Below are 26,432 nucleotides of genomic sequence, written 5' to 3'. Positions count from 1 at the left end.
GAAGAAGCGGTTAGTCTTAAACTTTGTACCTTTTAAAGTGCAAAGAGATCAAATTGCATAGTAACGGGAACATGTCCTATGGGAACAATCAGGCGGCCTTTGTTTGCTAGAAAGAGTTATTAATGATTTAACCCAAGTGTCACATGCAGGCTGTACAATGCAAGACAGGAGGCGTTATTTAGGAAGACTGGGAGAGAGATGATAGAAATGGATCCACGCCTGGAAGAACGAGAATATGAAACTTTTATCAGCATTTCTTTGGGGGATGATCCCACAGGTAAGAAGATTTAGGTTATTTTTTTATGCGTATGAAATGTATTTGGGTTACAATATCTACATTTTACTGAGAAACAGTTTTGCTATCAAAGGGAAACAGTTCTGCATCTTCTTCTTCCAAAGAAGAAAAAAACAAAGCACGAGCTGTTGCAGTGTAAACAGTGTTACAAACCGTGAGTTCTATCATTCAAGCATGAGACGAAGAGGACAATAGGGCTTTAGCACAATAAGCAATTGCTTAGGGCCACTGGTCCAGGGACCCTTGTTTATTATTTGTAGTCCTCCTCTCCTTTCTTCCTGGCCTTATCTAGTTTGATGCTACCTAGGTTTATGTGTCCTGGATTTGTAGAAGCTAAACTCTGTAGGCTGAGAGCTCCTAAGATCTCTTGTGTACCCTTGGTATTACTATGCGTAAACATGTCTTTGTTTTGTATGTTATAATATTTTATTGAAATGAGAAAGAACACTTATGCACACATTGACGTTTCTCACTCAGGCAGGTTCCGGTAATCACACAGGATACTTCCACTGCATCCACAGGTCATGACATGCAAATGAGCACTTATAGGGGACTATTCTAGTAGCTCAGAAGTGTGATAAACCACTTCTAAAGTGCCCATAGAAGTGGACTGACATGGTTTCATATTCTGTAATCCCTTCTCGCATGTTCAATCTGTGTCTAAAAGGCTTTTTAAGAAGCGGTTTCACTCTGGCTCTGCCAATCTGATCGGTTTGTCAAAAGCCTCTAATTGGCATTTTATTAAAACTGCTATTCTAGTAGCTTCATTGTGCAAATTCGCTTCTAAAAATGTGCAGTTTTTTCACGCCACCTACAGGATGGCTAGATTGGTATTGCGAGTTATACCCAGAGTCTGAAATATGGGTTTGGCTGAGGGAGTAAAACCCATAAATCAGAATGGAGATGGAATTAGCACCAGTGGTCATTCCGCTTCTAAAGCAAGTACAAACCAGGCATTTTGGCTGCTAAACTCTTTGATAAAGCGCCATTTCGGCGTGAAACGCGTTAGAGGACCTTTTTCTGTAGCCTTTGCTACCATGCATCTTTATTAAAGCATTTTTATTCTTCACCTATCAGCCTCCAGCCCTATTTTTTCCGCAGTGCTCCACCAGCTTTTCTCTCATATTCAATCTACCTCATTGGACGGATGCACGCTTTCAACGGAGCAGAAGGGGTTTCTGAATGTGAGTACTTTACTCTTATCATTGGATTATTTTGCTATTGTGACTATAGGGTATTTGCATGGCTCCAGCCAATGGTTCAGCAGACCATCCCTCTCTATAGTGACAACACTGAGAGTCCTTTTATATATGGGCTTTTTGTGCTATCATTCTGAGAGTGGTTTAACATTATCTGTCCATGTTAGGCTTCATATGGTGAGCTATATACCGTCACCTATTTTGCTTTTTCATCTTGGTTATACCCTGGACTCCTTGGCTATATTGCCAACATTATGCATTCCTGGATTTAGAAGCACCGTCTAGAGATTCACTTCTCATTCTTTGATATTAGGGAGAAAGACAGGTAGAATAGACTTACCATGTTACACATGTTATATGTGGTATTAATTACTTATGCTGATATATGTCCTATTATTCGTTTTATATATATAATGGAAATATAACTGTATGCTCATTTGCATGTCTTAGACAGGTCTGCAACCCTGCCTTTCACCATCATCTCCCAGCACACAGCACTTCCACTGCAGCAAGGGATTCTGGGAAATGACATGCAAATGAGCACACAGTGCCACTTTTGGCTTCAAAACCATTTTTAACATGGTTCCCTATAGGCTTAAGCTTGCTGCATGGTCACAGCTTTGAGCACAGCCAGGGATAAGATGCATAGCCAGTAAACATAGACATATACAGTGTGTATATATATATATATATACATTGTTATTATTATATTATCATTTGCCCCCTAGTTCCTCCAACTCAAGCCTTGGAGATTAGTTTATGGTATACAACTTTCCATTCATTTAGCAGTCAGCTGTTTAGTAAGACTGACATTATGTATTACATGAGGCAATATAACTTTCAATCTTTCCTCTAGTATTTTTGTGAGCAGTTTATATTCTACATTTATGAGAGATATAGGTGTGTATGAGGCTGGGTTCAATTCATCTCACCCTGGGTTTCGGAGAACCCTAATGAATGCAGAATTAAACTCTCTTCACTTATATAGCCATCTGACCCTGGGGATTTGTTTTCTTTCATAGTTTTTATCCCTTTTAAAATTCCCTCCAATGTAATAGCTCTGTTTAGTTTTTCCAATTGTTCCTTATTTATTTTGGGAATTTTCACCTTTTCCCACCTTTTATTTTGACTCTTTATTTGCCCTTTTCGCGGCATATAGATCACTATAACATTTTCTAAATATCTCTAACATTTTTTTGCCTTTGTTACATAAATATTCCCTGCTTCATTTCGAAGGCATCTACTCCATTTTTCATCTCCCTTGACTCGATTTGATAATTTGCCCGTCTTATTGCCAAATTGATCAAATGTATCATTCTGATATGAGCAATGCCTATCTTCATTTATTTGGAGTATTCATTCTAAATCTCTCTTTTTGTCTAGGTATTCTTGCTTTGGGGGGGGAGGGATGGAGGCCTTTTCAGTTTTTGACAAGCCACTGTAAATTCAGTGCTTCCGTATAATCTTTATTTCATTCTTTATTCCTTCTTCCCTGATATGATATCACAGCACCTCTTATTCCTGCTTTTGCCGTTTCCCAAAACAATACTGATTCCTTGTTATGCTCTTCGTTATTTAATTTGAAATTGTTCCAGGTACAGTATGGTTAAGAAAGACTTGAAATCTTTTTGACTCTGCCAGAGCTACTGGGAATGTCCAATTTATATATGCTTCTATTTCTTTTTTTTAGAATCAAGGTTACCCATACGGGAGCATGATCTAAAAGTACAATGTTGTCTATTTTGGCTTCTTTTACTCTATGAAATGCTCAAGTGTTGATGAGTAAATAATCAATCCCTGAACAAGTCTGATGTGCACTACATATACTGTACACGTATAATCGGTGTCCTCGGGGTGCAGTTTTCTCCATGCATCTACTAATGCTAGGTGCTTTTTCAGATGTGCTATTCCTACTGGGTATTTTTCCCCTTTTTTTCATGGTTTTAATTACTCTTATCTATGATCTTGTTGTCTGTTAGATTAAAATCTCCACCCAGTACAAATGTACCTTTTGAGTATTTGCTCAGTTTCTGTATTAGATTAAAAAAAAAAAAAAACATTTGAGTAGTTGCTTGGCGCATATTACAGAGAATCAATTTTTATTTCTCAATCTTTACATCCCATATAACAAATCTCCCCTGTGACCTGAAAGTCAAATTCCTCTGTTTGTATGCCTTTCTTGATCAGTATAGCAACCCTTTAAGGTTTACTATTGAACGAGGCAATCCTGCATTCACTTACCCATTTGTTCTTTATCTATTAAGTGCGTTTCTTGAATAAATGCAATTTCTGCTTCTATTTTCCAGAGATAACTCAGCATCTTCTTTCTTTTACTAGGTGCATTCATTCCTCCTATATCCCAAGATACTATTCTGAGTGACGCCATTACTTTTATTGTGCATGGCTTTTGTATGTTATATCATTTCTTGTTTCCTTTTCCCCTCAATTTTTTCCTTGTGCCTTTTTCCTTTCCCCTCATTAACACATCATTTTCATCTTTGCAAACTGTACATTTCTTAATATTTTTCCATATCTTTGCTGCATTTACTAACAACATGTAACGGTGTTTCCCCCACCCGGTGGGAGACTTGGCCATTACTACGGTGTATGGTGTATATACCTGCTGGCAACAGGAGGGCCGAGTCGTCCGCTGGTGGTAGTGGGGACACAGGACCACGCCTCTGGGGTTCATACCCCACATATCTCCCTGCTAGTGTAGCGCCTCCATCTGCCTTTGGCTCCAGGAATTGAATGTGATCTCCCACGGTAGAACTACTACCTTACCCCCTAGTAATGTCACGCACCAGGCAGGAGGTATAACAACAGGAATGGTTAACTATCTTTTCTGTACAGCACAGCAACAAGCAGGCTTCTGCCTATGCAGTAGCTCTCTGTTACCACTGAAGGATGGCCCCTGGACCGTCACTACAGGCCAAGGGCACCCGCAGCCGTCCTATCTCTTCCCTGCCTCTATAGCAGAGGCAGAGGTATGGTCCACACTCACTCTCCCCCGGAGGGAAGATGACTGGAGAAGGCCCAATAATCAGCCTGTCCACTGTGTGACCTACCTTCCTCAAGTGGGGAAAGGCACTGCTAAATTTGGGACGGTACTGCCCTTAAGTACTGCCAGGAGGAGGGCACCGGGTCTGTCCCATGATTGGTCATGCCCAGGCCTGATGTCACCACCTCCCGCTGTCACTCAAATGCAGCTCCTCTGAGGGGGAAAACCCCATATCAACTACTGGCAAGGCCTGCTTGTACCAGGGCTTACTGCCAGGAGGGAAGCAAACTAGTAGCCACAGATGGCATGGCTACAAACACATACAAGTATACATACAGTACATTAAACAATGACTGCTTCTACTTTTCCTTTCTTTCTTTCTTTCTTTCCAATTCTAGTAGTCTTCAATAAACCAGTAACTGGTTTAATGAACTAATTCGCCCATTTCTCTTCTTCACCTCTGCTCCTTTTAACATTTTCTACAGCATTTAGTAAGCCTAATTGTTGCATATCCTTTGTTTTTATCTTACATTTCCCCCCCTTTTTAAGATGTTTCCCTAAACTTTTACAATATATAAATCTACCTTCTATTCCTATAACATTATATTATATTATATCATATAACCTATAACCGCTTATAGCTAGGGTGACCACATTTTCCTGAGACAAACCGGTTGGCAAATATGGTGCCATGCGGTGTGCGGCTGGGTGGTCGGCAAACGCTGCTCACGCATGTGCGGCTAGCAAGCACGGGGGCATTTAGCTCGATTTTGGGACACCGGGGCAGAGGGCAAAAAAATGGGACAGTCATGGCTAAATCGGGACATGTGGTCACCCTAATTAAGGCTTAACATAACAATATTTAAGTCTTCTTATCTTCCACACTTTCCTTTTTTGTATTTTTGTTTCCCATGAATTACAGGTATATTTTCTTCTTGCTTTCTTTATTTTAGTGAAAATAAAGATTCCCAGGAACACTGTTTATCCTTCTGGAACTGTGTCTGTGTCCTGCCTGCTAGATGCTGCGGGCGTCGCTGCCTGTCTTTCTTTGTACCGCATGTAATCCTTCTGTAAAGCCATAAACATCTCAGCCTCTCTCGGGGAATTGAATTCCTATTGTCCTTCCTTGCGACAGCATGCGTGGGGCGAAAAAGATACGGCCCTCTATGGGGCCAGCCCCAGTCAGTGCGTGCGCACCTATGATCAAGCCCGAGTGGCGCGTCTACATTTTCAAAAGTCAAGAAATGTAACTTTTGGTGCGGCAGCAGAGCAATGGCCACGGAGGCAGTTCAGCCAATGAGGGCGAACCAGCCGCGTGACATCATGGCTGCGTCCCCGTCACGCCTCCCCGCCGCGAGTGATCAGAAGTCCTCGGATCAAACAGCTGATGACCACAAGCGCCGCCAGGCAGTCCGCGCGCGCTCACTGGGGCCGTAGCCTTAGAATTAAATCCGTGCAGATTGTGGAGTACTCCCTTCTTGCTTTAGCCACCTCTGCTGAAAAGTGCTGGCATAGAAGTGAATTCATGTCTTTATATTGTAGTTGTGTGGGTTTCTTGCATGCTCTTTATATTTGTATTTTATCCTGGAAATTCCGCAGCCGGGCCTTGCTTGCTTCTAACCACGTGGTGGGCCTGGTCTGTGGGCCCTCTCAGTCACCATTGGTAGTTTCGCTTCTTCTACCCCTAGCTGTTGTGGTAAATCTTTTGCTAGAAAATCCTGTAGCAGTGAGCCTTTTATTTCTTTAGGTAATTCCACAATTCTTAAATAGTTGCGTCGTGATCTATTTTCCAAATCATCCGACTTTGATATAATAATCTGTTGTTTTTTTGTTAATCCAGTTACTTTCTTCTTCTCCATCTCTGAATGATCTAATCTATGTGCGTTTTTCTGAACCGTAGCATGCAACCGTGAGATATATTCTGATATATATCCGACATGGCTGCCTTCAGTTGATGTGATTATAATTCAAAGAGGGGTTCCAGTGATTCCTTTACTCCCTTTATCACATATGCATAGAAATCTACGGGGCATACATGTGTAACGGTTAGACCCCTACCCAATCTCATATGGGCCCCTATGTGCAGAATCTGCCCCAGTTACATGTCATGTTGTGTGGTGCACCTGCTGGCTGACAGGACTCCTGAGTCTCCCGCTTGATGGTATAGGGGATTTCACCAGGACTGGCTCGTGAGGTAGTGCTGAGTTCTACTCACAGTTGGTACAGCGCCTCCCTGATTAACTCCAGTCTTGGGCAAGAAGGTTCTTTGAATCAAGGGCATCTTTATTAGCATTCTCCATGGCAGACTGCCCATCATAGTGGCCGGTACTTAGCCGCACATCAGCATAGTTGCTCACCTCAAGGAAGTTCCCTCCTGACTCTGTACGAAAGACAAGGATATCTCTGCCACCTCTCCCCTAAGGGAGGGCCACCATCTGTGCCAGAGCCCTGATCTGGAACTTTAGTCTCACAGACCTGACACTTGCACAAGACACAAGACTAACTTTAGGAAGTGATGCGCATTATATAGCTCCAGAAGACCCACCCCTGTGTCACTGTCAGTGGACACAGAGCATGCTGTCACTTCCTTTGCTCCATATTACACCTCACAAGGGGGTGAGGCCAATCCTCATGATAACTTCTGGCAAACCTGCCCTCTTAACAGGAATTACTGCACAAAAGGAGAGAGGCATGTAACCCCAAAATTACACAGGTCTACACATGTTTGTCTGTTGTTGACATGATATCCGCCATGCTTGTCTCTCTCTTTCTTTTATCAGCTTTGCCTGCTCGTGTGTTTTTGTGCAGCATATTTTGCACTGGAAAGGATAATCATTTTTTCACTTGACGGGTATTGTTTGGTGCTGGCAGTCATCAGACAACTTTTCTCTTTTGATTCTTACATTTGCCGATTTGGGGGATCTTCTGATCGGCAAAGTTCAGACCCGCCCAGGAGCTCAGGTGAGGTGCGACCTACTCCTGCTGCACCATACCTGAAGTCTTCCTTACAGTTTTTTTTAACCGTAAACTCAAATGCAATAATTGTTTCAATTTTTTTTCATGCTTTGCTTTTTTTTCATGCTTTTAAATTTTGTTTCACTGCTGTCACACCTGTCTTGGGGTTGGGACATAACAGGGTTTCTCAACACCCTGGTTGAGAATCACTGAATTATAATAATAAATGACAATATTGTAATACATGGATAGATACATCCAGAGAAGGAAAAGAGTATCCAAATTAAGACTAGAAGAATGTTACAAAGATAAACATTTTCGTTAAAGGTGTGTTTCTGACTAGGTTTTTTTGTGCACTAGGTGGGAAGAAGGCGGTCTCCGGAGCTGCATCGCATTCATTTCAGCTCCAGTGACCCCCTGCTTCCCAACACACTGACCCCCTAAATCATGCCGCTAGCAACCCTGGCTGGCCGAGCAATATGGCGTTTACATTTTCCACGTGTCAATAGGAAGCAATGACGCTTCCTATTGGACCATGAGATACTTACCTCCGTAGGCTGGTGGCGCTAGCAGCTCCACAGGTTTAAATGTCCCGGTCACGCAGGCCAATAGGAAGCTGCAAGGGATGACATTGTGGCTTCCTTTTGGCCTGCGTGACATTTAAGACACCGGTTCGATAACCCCACGTAGCCCAGCCAGAGCTGCTACCAGCACCACCGATGGAGGTATGTATCTCCGGAACCAGGGGGTCCCAGAGCTGAAATTAACATAGGTCAGCTCCTGAGACCCCGTTAGCATCCTAAAACGCTAAAAAAAAAAAGCAAAGCAGTACTGTTGCTTTAACTACAGCGAAGGACCTGCAGAACACGGCACATTAATGCATTACCTGTCTCTTCGGCAGAGGATAATGAAGCACAAAGCATCAAGTACTGTGTGGTATCTACACTGTATGTGTTTACATAATGTATCATAATAACAAAATGTAGTAAGTTTACTCTGTTGTCTGTTTCTTACTGGAATGCCGCAGGCTGCGATACCTGTACAGTATAGTGCAGAGTTTTGCCGCATCTTTGGAGACCCACTGTGTCTCTCCTTTGTGTTATTCAATATTTATTCACTTGTTGCATAAAAGGGCATTCTTCAAAATCCTAACTGAGATCAATAAATATTGTAAACAGAAAGGGAACAAATAGCTAGGGACGCCATGTTTCATGTGGGCAGCATGGAACCGGACACAAGCACCAGACATCCACCTGAAATATCGTGCAGTGTAATTAATCATCTTCTTTGGGAATTAGAGGCACAATAAATATTAACCCTTTTGTTGCTGCGTGTCCAACGCTTTGCAATGTGTTGCAGGCCTGTCTGGCAGTGAAAGGATTAATGTTTATGTGAGATTTTACATAATGTTTCATGCAATAAAACATCTAACGGGACAGGTCATTTTTCTGCTCATTAGACATTTCTATGTGTTATATGTAGAGATGGGCAAAAACATTTTTGGATCAGCCGGTTCCTTTGGTCCGCGGATCAGTCTCAGAAAGGGTGATCTGCTTTTTTTTTCTATCACTGAAAATCCACATGGCGGATTAATAATCAGATAATGGTCAGATGGTTAAAAATCCACACTCAGATTAAATCCTCGGGAGGGGGATCTCTCTCGCTCTCTCTCTCTCTCCGAACTGATCCGTGTGTGCGGATTTTTAACAATCCGTCAACGGATTGTATCCAACGGCGGTTTCGGATGAATGCGTACGGATTGAAACTGGGACAACCCGTCAACGGATTTTGAATGGAAAGCCCGGGAAACTAATTTTGACAGTTCCACCCATCCCTAGTTATATGTTGCAAAGTATCCTGTCTCCATTTCTCCTGGACTCCCCCTTCTGAGGGATCAGCAATATATCTAATGGCCCCTCCAGTAGAAGAAGAGTTAAATAGGGGTGGCAGATTTATTATAGCCCACATGGCCATCGTCCTTCCTTAAATGAAGCATTAGCCAGATGATATTATATTCCCATAATCCCATCCTATATTCAACATCCCACAAATGTAGACATGTCTTTTTTCTACTCTCTCTTGACATTTCTAAGGGCGCAGTGTTCATGCAGCCTAGCAATCATTGCTACGTGTAATTGTGATTTTGTTTGTTTTTTTGCCCCTGCCACCAGTTTTATCATTTCTTCGTTGTGCCTTGAATGGAGGCTATATACAGTATTAACAAAACGGAAACTGTGTTTTGGTTAAATGATCAATGTGTGCTTTTACAGTATGTGCTCAGTGAGTTTTGTAGCTCTACTAAATCCAACTGCTACCCAGGTTTATGCCACCTCAGGGGGTTCTTTTGGCGCAAAGGAAATTCTAGCAATTTAGCGTAGATGGGAGCTGCAGGATTCAGTGAGGGACTGAATGTAAGTATCGAGGAGAGGGAGTCAATGACAAAGATTCAATGAAATGCTTCTTCTGGTGAAAGTGCTTCAATGGGCAGAAGGGATAGCGGATAGTGTTTTATCAATAACAGCAATGAAATAACGGGTAGATTCACTACGCAGCATTACAGGCAGGGGGACGCCAAGAAAAACGTTTGCGCACACTTGATTTACATAATTATTCCAACATTTTTACAAATCATATATAACAGTGTTATTAACTATGGTGAACACCATTCTAATGTGTGCTATAAAGAGTTTATGTAATATTAAAGCAGCAATTCATGCTGATTAATAATTGTTGTTCATGTTGCTAAGAGTTCTCCAAGTATAGAATTACTCTTCTCTTACAATTGAGAACTTCTGGTCTCAGGAAATTTTCTCCTGTGATGTACCAGAATATTTGGGAGTTTAACAAGTCTGTATACAGGGAAACTACTGGTGATCCTCATGGGTCATTATTTCTAAGGCCCGGGCTATGGTGCCTTCGCCCGCGTGGAGGCGTGCGGAGGCTGGGAAGTGACCCGCGTGAAGAGGGTGCTTTCTCTGTTCATGGTGGACTTGCCGTGGGGGGGAATTCCTAGGGGCGTGCCTAGGGATGTCACGGAGCTGGTTCGTCCTCATTGGGCAAACTGCTCACATAACCTGCGTGTCGTGCCAAGAAATCAGTTTTATCTGATTTCTTGCACAACGCGCGCCCCCTCCTGCTTCCACCCGCGCACGCCCGCATGGTCTATGGGCGCGATCAATGCCTTAAGGCAATCTGATCATGCCCCGTGCGGAGTGGACCCAGCCTAAGGCAGGAAGTTGCCCAGTGGCTATCTTTTTTACATTCCTCAGGAACTTGAGGGTCTTTTTGGTTGTAGCATCCACTGCAGTCCAACACTAGTAGACCCCCTCCTTAAGAACATAACCCAATAAGGGACAATGGAGGGGATTGCTGATTTCAAACTGCTATCCATGTGTAGCATGGTAAATTCATTCTGCCTCTCTCTTCCCCCTATCACATAAGCCATAATCATGTAGGCTTTTGACCCCCCTCATGCTCCCTTCTGAGTGTTGTGGTGATTCATGGCCTGTGTTAGCCTATCTGGTATAGGAACAGACCTTGAGCCCGCCCCTTCTCAGGAGGGAAGAGACAAATTTAGAGCAGTCTGTGTTCACCCTTTGTAAGGAGTGGACGCGAGTTCCCTCATCTCCCCTCCTGGGAGTGTGAGAGGCCAGTCAGGCTGCAAGGCTGACTGGCCTGTAAGATCAAAGGCTCCAGACTCAGAGAGCATGCATCCTCCAGAGGCCTAGATCCTCTGAGATCCTGCACCGCTGTAAGACCTTATTATAGTGACTGCTAAGAATAAAGACCCTTTGTTAACTTTTACACCTGCCTTGATCTGAGTCAGTAGCACGGTGTATGAGAGATGTGCTTCAGTTGGACTGCCTCCATTCTACATGGAGCCCACCGAAGCTGGATGCGCTGAACCACAGATGAAGATCCCAGATGACACCAAAAGCCTGTCCTGATCTCTTTATCATTGCAGATCAGCTCATCTCTCCTGACCCTCACAGGTATGCACACCAACAACCCTTGTACCAGCAGTACATCTCACGGAGGGTGGGGGAAACAGTGCTACACGTGCTTAGTGAAAATACCACATATGCCTAGAATGAGTGATGATCATTATTGCTGCATTACCAATCTGCCTTTTTTTTTTTTAAACGGCCCACCGCTTTATTTACTAAGAATGAAGTATTCATAACTGGGTTGAGGTATTCAATCTAATTTGTGAAGGTGAAAGAAATGCTGCGCACCAAGGTGAATATATTGTGAATAAATATTGAAATGAATGGGAAGAATTCAGTGTAAAACCCAGCTAAGTTGTAGATAAACAAGCAAGATGATACAACCTGTATAGCTTGTATCAATGCTGTGACTGAAACAGCAAAACCTTGGAGATATCCCAACTGAGTGGTAAGGGAATATGCAAGATGATACAATTTGTATCAATGGTATAAAATGAACTACACACTACAGTGTAGTAGGAAGAGAAAAAGGACAAGCGCACAACTCTCATAGTATACTATGTAGTTATATGTACTCTCATAGTATACCATAGCCCCCTATGAGAGTTGTGCGCTTGTCTTTTTTCTATTCCTATTCAATCTGATTTCCATACATAAAATGCAGTAATGCAGCATTAAATACCGCTACCAATATAAATAAGCTCTAGCTCATAGAAATCTGACTTAAGCAGAGCTAATGATGTGTGCGTGTGTGTGGGGGGGAGAGGGGGCAGGTGGGATAGCATACTCTTCTACTATAGGGTTATGAAAAAGACCTCTTAACAAAACCCGATGAAAATAATATAACCACTGTGATGCCTGAGGCTACCAACACATTACAAGGAATTCCTTCAGACACCAAATTTTTGTTTTTGTTTATCCACTGGGTGGTGCATTCAGCGCAACTGGAGCAAAGGTGATAACATACGCCGTAAACACCTTACAAATAAGTCACAGAAATCATTGATTATTTATGTGCAAATGTTACACCTCTAGTAGCCAATGTGACCAGATAGTCATAGGTTGACCATGTGTCACCGTCCACTTGGGTTTCTAAGGGATTAATAAATTAAACATTGTGAATATTATGTATTTCTATCATCCATTCTAGATTGGCTAGTGTTATCTTGCATATACAGTAGCATCCATTAAATATAGCACATTGGAAAGATAGTCCTAACGGCTGTAGGTAGTAAAGGTTGGTGTTAATTTTTCCCTGTAGCCTGATATCGCCAGGTATATGGAGAAGCATGTGAATAGCCAATTATTATTATTATCAATTCTTTATAATGCGCCAACATCTCGTAGTGCAATACAATAGGGTTGGAGAATGAGAAATAATAAAATAACAAACATTAACATACATTGTTACAGTAGGTAAGGAAGGCCCTGGCCCAAGGAGCTTACACTCTATAAGGAAGGGTAAGTGGAAACATAGGGTGTGTTTCAGATTGAAACAAAGTAGCTGTAACATCAGTAAATGGTAGCAAATGGCTGACACCCTTTAGCTGCCACCGTAGAGGCGACACAGATGTAGGCTGAAGAGGTTCTTAATGAATTCAGATGTTCTATACAAGATCTGTATTCCAGAGCAATAAAAATGACAGAGGGCAGAGCTGATGGAACACAGCAACGAACCCCCGATGTTATTCTTTAGAATGCTGTTTCTGTGCAGAGGGGAGTAGCTCTTGGGGAACCCTTTCAGATGTCCATGGCCCAGGCCCAGCATTAGGGCAAGGCGGGTGCCTTGGGCCCCGCGCGTTCGAAGCCTCGCACTCCAATTGACCAGTCAATTTAGATATACAGCTTGCCAGACGTAGATCCGGCTGAGACCATGAGCGGATTGTCCTATCGGGGCGATCAGGGCTACCCCAGTGGGTCGGTGGGTCTGTGCGGTAGGATCCAACTTCCGCCTGGCCGGAAGAGATAGCTGGAGGAGGGAGCTGGAGAGTTACTGGACCGGCAGGGCCGCTCCTCACTCAAAGGTTAGTGTGTGTGTGTCAGAGTGAGTGGAGAGGGGGCTGAGTGGCAGAGGGGGGGTCTTACCTTCTCCAGAGTAGCCTTCTTCCTGCAGCGTCACGTTGTTATGGTGACCTGACATCAAATGATGTTGCGACATCACATGGCGACGTGTTGCCATAACAACGTAATGGCACATGATGTTGCTACACTGCAAGGACGGCAGCTCTTCAGGGAACTGTCACAGACCGGAAGGTAAGTACAATCCACCCCTGACTACTACCAACGGAGGGAACCCACTGCCAGCGTGCAACCTTGGGCCCTGCAAACTCTAAGGCCAGGCCTGTGTCCGTCATTGGGACGACACACATGTAGGCTGAAGAGGTCCTGAAATTAACTGTTAATTCTTCATTTACATACTGTACATTTGCATGCTAAATCTCAATTCAGTCATTAAATGTTAAACTCTTACACATGTAATTAGACGATGCATGCTCATTTACATGCTAAATTAGTGATCTTGGCGTTAAATTTACCCCACACTTATTTCTGTGATAAAAGGAGTTATCGCTGTATATTTTAATCATTACCGGCAGTCCTCAGTTATCCAACGGAACCCGTTCTGGAAGTAGCGTTGGATAGTGAAACCGTTGTAAAGTGAGTCCCATGTTAATCAGTGGTGGTGAGCGTTGGATAACGCATTCCGGTGTCGAAAAACGGCCCACAGGGTTGCATTGTAAAGAGTTGGATATGCCATTCGTTGTAAAGTGAAACGGATAGCGAGGACTACCTGTAAATCTTTAGTAAATTCAATGAGAAAAATAACTCAGACTTTTTTTTACCATTAATGCACAGCAATATTAATATCAAAGTTTGGTCAATCTAGGCAATAGTGGCAACACAGTTTCAATAGTAAATCTCCTGACTTCGTTATGAGAGGTTCTGCAATAACTCCTTTGAAGCTAGAGAGGCCTGTGATGTATTCCAGAGCACTGATAAGAAAGCGGTTACATTACAACAACACATAAGAATGAATGAGCAGGATGATAATATCCAGTTAAGTCAAGTAAATAATATTATGTTGTAAAGTTTTGATATAAATGGTATCATGTGCTGCACAGTGCAAGGTACTTTTTTGACTTTCAAAAGTTTTACTTCAGTTTTGCACCAATTTCCGCCCATTAAAAGAATTGTGAAACTTTCATTGATAAAATCAGTGTTATTTATTGGATCAAGTAAAACCTTGATTAATTCCACCCTTTTTATAATATAAATATATATTTCATCCATTCAAACAGAATGGTTAGTGCCGATACTGAAAATTCTTAATTGGAAATGGATCAATTTGAGGTTGGATAATTACTTCTGCACAGTGAAACGTATATAAAATGCACTATCATAGGGACCTCCTCTTATCTGACAAAGACCTTGGAGAATATGTATTAAAGAATACAATAAGAAAGAAGTAGATTAACACTGGTTCATCATTACCAGTAACTGCAGGGTCAGTAATGGCCTGACCAAAATTATAAGTTTCTTTTTTCTGTGCAAAGCTCCTGGGAAATCCATTTAGCATAAGTAAATGATCTTGTATGGAATATAAAGATTGTTTCAGTGAGCAATGGACTAGAACTATGCATGGCTTGAATTGGTCACTTTGAGGAATAATTAGAAACGCTCTCTCATATCACAGTTATACATGGAAGAATGGGTACTGGGGAAGTATGTCTTATAGCTGAAGTTACATCATCATTAAGGGGACTATTAGAACTGGGGCACAGATATGCACTAAATGTATCAGAGAAAAATATACAAATGGATTTACATCCTACTTTTAGATTTATGGATGAGAAAGGGTTAAAACCCAAAGTCCGGTGCTCGAAAGGCCACACAGTTGGTGATAATGAAAATAATGAAAAATCAATAGATAGGTGAGGAGGGGACAAGGGAGCCAGTAAGAGAGATTGCCTGCAGGGCATGAGGGGAGGAGCCAGGAGGCTGAAAAGCCCTATAAGAGGCGCGTGTGCGCGCGCCCTCTGTAATCTGAAAGTGCGCGCGCACCGGCTGCGTCACGAGGCTCGCGGAGTGCCGTGCCGCGGGACACCCGCAGAGGACGAGGGAGGAACGGAAGGGACAGCCGCCGGAGGTAAGGGGATGGGAGCAGAGACCGAAGGGGCCTGAGAGTGGGGAACGCCGCAGCAGGGGCTCGGGAACCGAACGGGTGCGCGAGTCTTGAGGGGAGCGCGCAGTGGTGCTGGGATGACGTCAGAGGCAGCCGGAGAGGGACAGGTGTGGGTAAAGGAAGGGAGGCTGGCAGGGGAAGGAACAGAGAGGATAGGCGAGCGTGGGGCGTCAGGGACACATGAAGGGGAAGGAATCCCCTGAACCGTCACACTCTCCAAGTGTGAAACGCGTTAGAGGATTTGCCAGCACTACTGTTCTATATGTTTTTTAATAAAGAAATAAACAATCATCTTGGTCACCACATCCTAATGTTGCTCCATTTTTGACTCTGCACCGGTCGTTCCTGATTGGATTTCCTTTGCTACTTTTAGATTTAGTTTTAACAGCTAGTCTGGTTGCAGTTATAAATAGGGGTTTCACAATTAATAGATACACAAGAATACAATTACTTTAAATTGTTGCAGTTGCCATACAGTTTAGGTGCAGATACATATTCTACATCTTTCATGCTGTGCTTAGTAGCCTTTTTTTTTTTAAAGCCAAAAAGCATAATTCCAAATATAATACAAGATATCATGTACAACGCACACTGATTCTGCTTTTGTTAAGAACAAATTTTGGTCTTTAACCCTTACTCTGAAGATTGTAAGCTCTTCGGGGCAGGGACTCATTTTTCCTAATGTTACTTTTATGTCACAAGCGCTTATAGCATTATGTGTTATAATTTTATGTCACGTTTACTACTGCTGTGAAGCGCTATTCACAAGGATGGCGCTATATAAATAAAGATATGCATATATACAAAAAGGTCAGCAGTCCTAGGTGTCCTCCTGAAGTTCAGGAACGTCATGTGATCATCACTTATTTTGGGAGGAAATCACATTCACCGCAGCCTCCGGGACACCGATGGCTATATTTATTAAGTAGTGTTACTGCATAGGGCACCCTCCATGCTGAAAGATACTTTACGGCCCCATTAATGTGAATGAGCCATATTTACTAAGTGGTGTATATTTACTAAGTGTTGTACTTTAAGACACCTTACAGACCATTAAATTGAACAATTATGCCAATGGCTGCCGTATTTGATTTGGCCAACACGGACAAAAAGTCATCTTTAGTTCAGCAGTCTGGCTCGAGTGTGCATTATGTGGTTAATCATGAAAAAGATTGACGTGAAAACTTCACTAAAATAAAATATATAGCAGAAAAGGATTCTGCCAAACTTCTTCCAGCTTTATCACACAAGACTTTGACAGAGATCCTCTATTCAATAATAATGTATGTCTTTGTGTCAGGGCATCAACAGAAAAGCAAAACTGCAATGTATCTGCAAGGTGTGCAAGAAGCACAGAACATTCTGCAGAGAGAGATGACTTAGAGCTCATTAATTCTTTTTTCTTCCCCACCTCTTTTGACATGTGCACCAGCCTGGAACACATCTCCAAGGTTGTGGGCTAAAATCTGTTGCCAAGATTTATCTTCCCCCCCCCCCTCAAAACATGTAAATAAATGCAACACAGAGTATACCTTATACACACGTTTCTATTAGAAGAAAAACAATGGCATTGGTGGTTAATGCAGATTTGCTTACAATAACTTGCTGTGTTGTCCTAAAGTATCAGTGCCATCTAGTAGGTCAACTTTAGATAACAGTCAAAGTAACTAGCAACTGTGAACCTCGGCGCTCTGATTCCAAGTACTTACATGTGAGACTAAGTAAAGCTCTGAATGTTGTTCTACTGAACGCAGCTGTAGGCAAACATACATCTCTTATATTTGTCTCATTACAACATGGAGGGGTTCTGTGGCTATCCTTAAACTGATGTCAGGGGCTGTACGTATTTTATACCAAGTGGGTCACCATAGTCATGTAGTCCTTTGTGGACAAGTGGCACTGTTCAAACTAAGTAATAGACAGATGAATATTTGGCACAATAGATTTTTTTGCGGCCGTGGTAACTTTGCTCTGCAGTTCATGTACGTTTCACCATGGCCATTTTAACGCTCAACAGTTTGCCGCCAGGACAGTTCGCTACTGCAGGTAATCCTAACCTAAACTCCTACCCCTAAAAATCCTAACGCCTAATCCTAAACTTAACCCCTAACCCGAAAAACTCTAACCCAGATTTCAGCAGGGGAGACGCTGAGACAGATTTCGGAAAGAGTAGAGTGATTCTGGCAGCAGCATTTAGGATACATTGTAGGGGAGACAGGTGAGAGGCAGGAAGGCCGGACAGCAGAAGGTTACAGTAGTTGAGATGGGAGAGAATAAGGGTATGTGTCAGAACTTTAGCAGTCGAGCACCAGAGGAAAGGGCGTATCTTGGTAATATTACAGAGGGAAAAAAACTACAGTTTTTTGCTACCTTTTGAATGTGAGAGAGGACTCGAGTGTGACCACCAGGCAGCGTTCTTGGGCTACTGGGTGAATTATGGTACTTCCAAAAGTAATGTGGAAGGAGGAAATAGGGCCAGGTTTGGGAGGAAGTATGAGGAGCTCTGTTTTTGCCATGTTAAGTTTAAGTCGGCGGATGGCCATCCAGGAGGATATAGCAGAGAGACATTCAGAAACTTTAGTCTGTACAACAGGTGTAAGGTCAGGGGTAGAAAAGTAAATTTGTGTGTCATCAGCATAGTGGTGATATTTGAATCCAAGAGATGTGATTAGGTCACCTAGAGAGAGTATGTAAAGAGTAAAAGGAAGGGGTCCCAGGACAGAGCCCTGGGGTACCCCCAAAGAGAGATCAATAAAGGAGGTGTTTGCAAAAGAAACACTGAAAGTACGATGGGAGAGGTAAGAGGAGATCCAGGATAGAGCTTGGTTACGAATGCCAAGAGTATGGAGAATGTGAAGGAGAAGAGGGTGGTCCACAGTATCAAATGCTGCAGATAGGTCGAGTAATATGAGCAGAGTGTAATGATCGCTGTCTTTGGCACCATGGAGGTCATTAGTTATTTTACTGAGAGCTGTTTCCGTGGAGTGAGCAGTGCGGAAGCCAGATTATAGAGGGTCTAGGAGAGAATAGGTGTTGAGAAAATGGAGCAATAGAGAAAATACAAGACATTCAAGGAGTTTAGAGGCAAAAGGCAGGAGGGAGACAGGTCGATAGTTAAAAAGACAGGTAGGATCAAACTTGTGTTTTTTGAGTAATGGTATGACTGTTGCATATTTGAAGGAAGAGGGAAAGGTACCAGAGTAGAGGGAGGAGTTAAAAATGTGTGTGAGCATAGGGATTATAGTAGGAGAAAGATGTTTTAGGAGATGGGAGGGAATGGGATCAAGAAGGCAGGTGGTAGAGGGAGAAGATCAGCAATATCACATCCTCCTCTGTGACAGTGGATAAAGAGTCAAGGAATGCAGGAGGATAGTTAGGAAGAGGTGTAGGATGGGAGGAGGATACGGAGGGGATGGCCGGACGTATGGATTCCACCTTTTCCTTGAAATAGTCGGCAAAGTCCTGAGGTGGGATGGAGGAAGAAGAAAACAGGCAGCAGAGAATGGCCTGAGTAGGGAGTCAAAGACAGAAGAGTCGGCGTGGATTAGACTTGTGCGTGTTGATTAGTGAAGAAAAGTAGGGTTGTTTAGCCTGAGAGAGGGCAGAGTTGAAACAGGATAACATAAATTTGTAGTGAAAGAAGTCTGCGAGAGTATGAGATTTCCTCCAGAGGCGTTCAGATGAACGAGAGCATGCACGTGTGGGAATTTAGCCAAGGTCTGGGGTTCAAAGGGCGAGAACGGCAGAGAGAAAGCAGGGCATGTAGATCAAGAGAAGAGGATAGGGCAAAGTTGTAGTTCCTGACCATGTTGACAGGGTCTGGAGCAGAGCTGAGAGGAGAGGGAGGAGCGTAAAGTGGAATACAAAGCTGGTAGGTTAATAGAGCGCAAGTCTCTTCAGAACCGAGGGGTAGATGGAGGTGGAGAAGGGGAGATGTGAGAGAGAGAAAATGAGATGAGGTGACGGTCAGAGAGAGGAAAAGGGGAAATGGAGAAATCAGAGAGAGAAAAGTATTGTAATGGAAACCAGATCTAGATAGGGCCATCCTTGTGGGTACTGGCTGCAGTCCACTGTTGAAGGCCAAAAGAAGAGGTTAGAGAGAGAAAGCAGGCAGCCCAGGTAGAGGTAGAGGTAGGTGGGCGATATATGACCGCCACATGGACAGGGTGAGGAGAGAAAAGCAGGACAGTGTGAACCTCAAATGAGGGAAAAGCAAGAGAGGGAGGAATAGGAAGGGTATGGTAGCGGCAGATAGAGGAGAGCAGGAGCCCCACGCCTCCACCCCTGTCATCAGAGCCTGTAGAGTAGGCTCAACCCTTCTATTTCGGATGAGACATAGGTCACAACTAGCCAGACACAGGGAGCTAATAAACTTTTGGTGTGTTATTCGCAGGGTACAACAACAGGTTAATCCAGCACCCCTCATTAGAAACAGAATGTATGGGAAAATGCTCATGAAAGGGCTAATCACTTTCCTCCAGGATGCCGCCAAGGCTTAGCGATCCTGGGCTCTTTTAGTCCAAAGTGCAGTCCAGAACATAAAACAGTTTTCCGGTCCCTTTCCAGATTTCCAGGGAAGACTGGGCAATGTGGCTTGTAGCCTCCTGGCTACCTAGCTCTGTGTGGTGGGGACCACCACCCGCTGAAGCTGTGCACCCCAAACAACTTGGATCCCTTCTAGGGAAACAAGGGGTAAAGTTGCTAGTAGCCTCCTGGTTACCTAGCCGTGTGTAATGCAAAACTCCAAGAAAGTCCCCCAGGAGGCCGCCAAATCTTGGCTATCTAGGTAACACAGTCCTTAGGGGAGGGTATGAAGTCTGTAGGAAAATTGAAGCCATCCATGGGTGGTCTCTTGTCCCTGAGACCGTTCCGCAACACTCACATAGGTTCAGGGGTACAGATGCACTCCAGCTGAGTATTCACACACAGACCGCAAGCTCCCTGCGTTGATATCATCCACGGGGGTTTCTTTCTGATGAGACTCACACCCAACAGTTCCAGTGCTCGGAGTGGCTACAAAGGGCTCGGATATAGTAGGCATGTGCGCGCGACAGAGCGCAAGGCATCGTGCGCACCTGCTGCAGAGTGGATCCATTGGCCTGTGGGATGTGGAGGAGGAGACGCGACGTAGAGATGCATCGGAAGCGTGTTGGTGACGTTCCCATGAGCAATTTGCCCTCATTGGCTGAACCGCGCACATGACCCGGCCGTCGCGCAACAAAAATCAAAAGATTTTGTCTCACGAAAAATCGCAGCGCCATCGCACTCGTGCACAAGTGCGCTCACGCGCTCTATGGCCGTCCCCATTGACTCACGGCCTTTTGTTTGCAGTGTGTGCCATCGCACTGACTATGGACGCGGCCTAGGACCACAGCTTCCGCATAGCAAGGATTCTCCCTGAGAGATACCAGTACTCTGCTCCGGCTCCCGAGCACACAGCTCTGCCGAGCGCATCAGACCCCTACACCGGGTCTCCTTAAAATTCTCTGTCGAACTCCTGGATCTCCTGATTGGTATAGGCTCCCTGGTCCCATTCTAAATCAAGGAAGGGGCGACCTTAGCGGTCTCCGGCTTTGTCCTGTCGGTTCTCCCAGCATGTGGTTGACCTCTCCCGGGGTTTCCCAACAATGTGCTCACAGTGAACATATTATTAACACACCTTAAAAACACAGACAACATGAGGCTGCATGCTCATACATTGAGCACCCCTCCCCAAGCATACAATGCCTCATTTCTACCCTTGTAATCCTTCTCCAAAGGAGCTAGATCAGAAAACAATTAGGTGCTGAAGGGCCACAGGATTATTGCAAAGTAATTTAAGATACATGTTAAAGACTTTAAAAATGACGATATTTTAACATTTTGCAAGCATTTATAACATCTGTACCATATCCATTTACATTAACTTAACTTATAAGTGATTTCAGTGTGGAAAACAGCACTTGGTTGCTTAAATAATTACTATGAAATTAGCATGGGCAGACAGAGGCTAGTGGGAAACTAACATGGCGTTAAAACCTTGGCCAAAAATATGCTCAAATTCCAGAGGTTTAAGTCTGTTGGATTCCATGAATTTGACCGACTTATTTCTAAGAGATACAGAATGTCCATCCAATATATTTTTTTTAAATGTGATCTGTCCAATATTAGCTGATATAAAAATAAATGATGGATATTTGCATTCATATCCTTGCGCTCGTTTGTTGGAAGCAAAATGAATGCAACTGTTGTGACTGTGGTACAGTGAATGAGCCTTCCTGCAGTGAAAAAGGAGGAGGGCTGCTCAAAGCTCAAAAACGGAGAGTAGAGAAAAAATATATATGGTAATGTCAATATATTGTAGGACAACAGTAGCCGAAAGTGAGGGGAATTCTAGGCGCTGGGTCCGCATAGAACAGATTGGAGAGGTCACCACGAGCAGAATAGGTAGTGACGGAGTTCCAATGGATAAACACTATAGGGAATATGAGTGTAACAGAGGAAATGAATTTTACCTCTGTAGTCCCATATATAGCCCTCCGTCTTCACTGCGTCTCCTTGTGATGTTGGGCGTAGGTATCTCAACCACCAAATGATACGCCGTCTTCCTCTCTCCAACACTGTGGAGCTCCCGAGTGCCGGTGGTGTGTGTTACAGCCTCCGGTCCGTCCGGGAACACTCCACTCGGTCTGTAGGTTCCACGTGAGTCTCCTGTGTAGAAGCGGATCCCATATGACGTGCTCTCACAGCAACTGAGCGTCTCCCCAATCTTCAGTGAACATGAACAAAAAAGGGGATTGGCACGAAACAGCAGAGTCCCAGAAATAAGCACCATCAGCTCACCAGTAGGATGAAAAAGTTAAAAAAGTTTATTGAACTACATAAAAAACAAACAAAACACTACAGAGGTTGTTTCCTTTTTCAGCCTACTGGTGAGCTGATGGTGCTTATTTCTGGGACTCTGCTGTTTCGTGCCAATCCCCTTTTTTGTTCCCCTTCCTGCAGTGAACTGTTGTGACTGTGGTACAGTGAATGACCCCTTCCTGCAGTGAACTGTTGTTGTGTACAGAAAAAAAGTTCACACTATCAAATAATGTCATTGTATTGGAAAAACGTTTGCAACCGAATTCCAAAATAAAGCAAATGATACCCATGTAAATCACAAAGCCCAGCAGTGTTTACTCTCCATCATATTCAACATGCCGGGCATGGATTGCTGATCACTGAACTAGTGGCACACAAGGCTCTGCATTCTTGTGACTACTGTACTAAACCCCCTGTGCTATAGGAAAGAGGAAAACAGAAGCAAAAAGAATATACAGACAATACTTACAAGAAATCATACCAATCACAATCATTATCTAAAGCCAACTGGGAAAAAAATTAATAATTGCTTAATATAAAGCATACAAGTGGTTATTCATTAAACTGCGAGACAGCGCCGATCGTGGAACTATCGCACGAAAACTCCCATTTATTTCAATGATCCTGTCCAAAGGTTGTGTTATTGTTCTATGATTTTACAGCATAAAATCCTGCTATAGACGAGCTGTGCTCACTCTCTCTATTGTTCTCAAATGTTGTACAGTAAAAGGTTTTGGTTACCCTCTTAGTAGAGATAAGTCAGGCTGAAGAGAGTAAGGAGAGCACCACTTACGGGGTAATGAAATATGCTGCCAATTGGGCAAACGCATTGAAGTCGATGGGGGGTTTTCTATTGCCCGCTTTGCAGCATATTGAATGAACTATTCATTAATCACTTTAGTGTCAAGGGGCCTGCACTGTATTACTCTGGATTTTGGCAACAGTGGTATAATGTAGAATCTACTTGCAGAATAATATTAGTTATATGTTCTTTCAGCGGTTTTCCTTAGAATGCAAGAAAAAGATAAGTGACATGGCACCCCAAAATTCATGCTATTTTATTTCATGCATCAGCTGCTGGTGTGCAACCTGTAAGATAAACTGTTAGCTTAGCATTGTTGTATAGTGCCGCCACCTAGTGACTGCTTTCTAACATGTTAGGTGCCCTGACATTATTTTTCGTAATGATAATGGGGTGATGTATCAAAGCATAGAACATGGTGTTTCTGCTTGTGTAAAACTGTAAAAGAGTTTCTTACCTTTCATGCAGATTGTTACCCAGAGAAGTTTACCCTTCTCTAGAAATTAATTTTGCTCTAAAATTACCTGAATACATCACCCCAGGAATTAAAAGGCTAAAGAGGAATTGCTTAAACATTTACTGCAGTTTTACAGTGGTGTAAAGATGCTCAGATTTATTAATGAAAGTACATTGTTTTTTAAGGGAAAATAAGGGGGGAAACTATATTTTGAGAACGGAAGACTGTTCATGGTCTCAAGGTTCAACAAAGTATCCGGACGCTCCTCCTTCTCTTACCGTGCACCACACAAGTGAAACAGTCTACTGGAGACTCTCACAGCCGCCACCAGTCTAAGTTCTTTCAAAACTAAAGCTGTCTCACATTTTAATCTGGTCTGTAACTGTTACATACGCCAATAATATATATTATCTTTAACTGTACATACAATGTCTTGTGTATAATGTACTGTATAGCCCATTCCACTCATTGTAACTATGTATTTGTAACCATGTATTATTTGTCATTATTACTCTGTGCCCAGGACATACTTGAAAACGAGAGGTAACTCTCAATGTATTACTTCCTGGTAAAACATTGTATAAATACATAAATAAAACAAAAGTAAACATTTTATAAACTTTTTCCTTTGTGTAGATTTCTATAACTTTTAGCTCAATTTCTTAACTAATGAATAAAAGACTACAAGACTAATTAATAATAGTGTCTTTTTTTTTTTTGCCCTGGATCACAACAGGATTACAACTTTCTTTAGTTCTTCCAACTACTGCCAAATACAAGTTCACAATAATTCTTCAGTTATATGTGACAAAACAGCCGTGAATATGTTTGTGAAGATTTCAAGCGATTGCAATGTGTAGCTACAGTTGCACATGAAAGTGCATCTCAGAAAGTGAAATTGTAAGTTCAGCTTTCACTAAGGTTCATAGAAATGCAGAGACTTGCTCACATGAGAATGCCAGCCGTTCCATAGACATCAATGGAATCTCACTGAAATGGGCTTGAAATCCCCACATAAATCGCTGGTTTCAGTGCTTTGAGGTTTACAGATGGAAGGGGTGGCTCAGTGAGTGAAGTCAGTGACTGTGAAACATTGCTACTGCGTTTTAAGCAGGACAGGCTGGTTCAAATCCAGCTCTTTGAATATTATCTCTGAAAATAGTACTTAAAACTACAAGCCTGGACAGAGTATTACAAGGTATTTTTTTTTATGAAGTAAAAAACAGCATGACCAGGTGCCAGTTTCTGTGAGGCCAATTAGTCAAAGAGGTTGGACATTAGGCGCCTGGGTTTGTTCTTTTAATGCCCTCCTTTTGCCACTTAGAAATGTAATTGAGTAGGTGGCATTGATGCTTCAAAACTCTAAACTAACTACCATACTTTTTAAAACGTTAACACAATTTTATTTTACTCAAGTTTTGTTGTACAATTAGTGTAAACATGTAAGTAAGATACAAATTACATCCTAACTTTATATTGTATTGTATCATTTTTCTTGGGGCATTCCGAACCACCCAAATCCTATACGTGTCTCGCTCCCACCATTCAATTTTTCGAAGGGCCACTATAATAGTGAAAGGGTATAAAGCAGGGGTGGCCAACTCCAGTCCTCAAGGGCCACCATCAGGTCAGCCTTTAAGGATATCTCTGCTTCAGCACAGGTGGTGTAGTCAACAACTGAGCCACTGATTGAGCCACCTATGCTGAAGCAGGTATATTCTTAAAACCGGTCCTGTCGGTGGCCCTTGAAGACTGGAATTGACCACCCCTTGTATAAAGGATGAATGTAATTTACTTGGCTAATTTTTGCTCAGAGACCAAGTACTGTAGATAGCGCTAGTGAAGGACATCCCCTGTACTGTATTCTTTGTGAAGCGGAGTACACTTTTGGCGCTATATAAATAAAGACATACATACATACATACATCACATCCAAAGCATGCAGATTCCTTACAGGATGCCAAAAATCTTCATCCTGCACTTGGAAGGCATACAGCTCTGATTAATGTATAGATTACTACTGAGAGTCTATTACAAAGTGTAATATTGATAATTGTTGGCTTGAGCTGGGATAGGATGCCTGCAGTCAGCTACAGATGGGATGCAGATGTCAGCAGAGTGTATGTTAGCCCTCCATTATGATATTATGCTCTTCAATAGGCCTGTTTGATTAACAACTAACACAATGTGGCTGAGGAGATGGGAGTTAAAATGGACAGTCCTAAATAGCAAGCAAAAATAAATAAATATAGAAACAAGATGCAATAATCCGTAAACATTTTACTACTTTGTTTCCTATAGGAAATGAATACATTCTCATTTTTACCATTTAGCAAATGATGGCAACACAAAATAATTGGGAGAACAATTTGTCTGTGTGTACAAATCTTTATGAACATTATTTACTATTGTGACCGTGGTAGCATTCAAAAGTTAAAACAAAATCATTTACTCTTTACATTGACAGAAGTCCAGCAGCATCTGAGTGCCAGCGGACTTCCAGGATCGTGACCATGTGATAGCTTCGTCAGCAATAACATGCTCATGGTCAGCCTCTCAATGGCTGAAACGGAAGAAGAGCGCCCTCCACTTTTGTTTCGATCGTATTCACCGCTCTAATGAAGTGGTGAACATGATCTCCCTGTAGAAAACGAGCAAAAATATCAAGAAGTGTCACAGTACTGCATAAGTGCCCCCGCATGCCGGCGCCCGTGACTTACCCGATACGTTATAAAAGGTTAAAAATACTTATA

General features: G+C 42.8%; 1 protein-coding gene across 1 annotated transcript in view; it reads left to right on the top strand.

Annotated features, from left to right (window-relative positions):
• The first annotated feature begins 253 nt into the window (after window positions 1-253).
• Window positions 254-26,432, top strand: part of SCOC (short coiled-coil protein) — a 107,826-nt gene continuing 81,647 nt past the window's right edge. Inside the window, exon 1 of the mRNA XM_075614943.1 lies at window positions 254-277. The gene's annotated coding sequence lies outside the window, so the exon portion shown is untranslated. The remainder of the gene's footprint in view (window positions 278-26,432) is intronic.

This window comes from Ascaphus truei, chromosome 1, assembly GCF_040206685.1.
Source record: "Ascaphus truei isolate aAscTru1 chromosome 1, aAscTru1.hap1, whole genome shotgun sequence".
NCBI classification, from domain to species: domain Eukaryota; kingdom Metazoa; phylum Chordata; class Amphibia; order Anura; family Ascaphidae; genus Ascaphus; species Ascaphus truei.
Note: the sequence above shows the minus strand (reverse complement) of the source record. Positions and strands in the feature narration are given on the sequence as shown.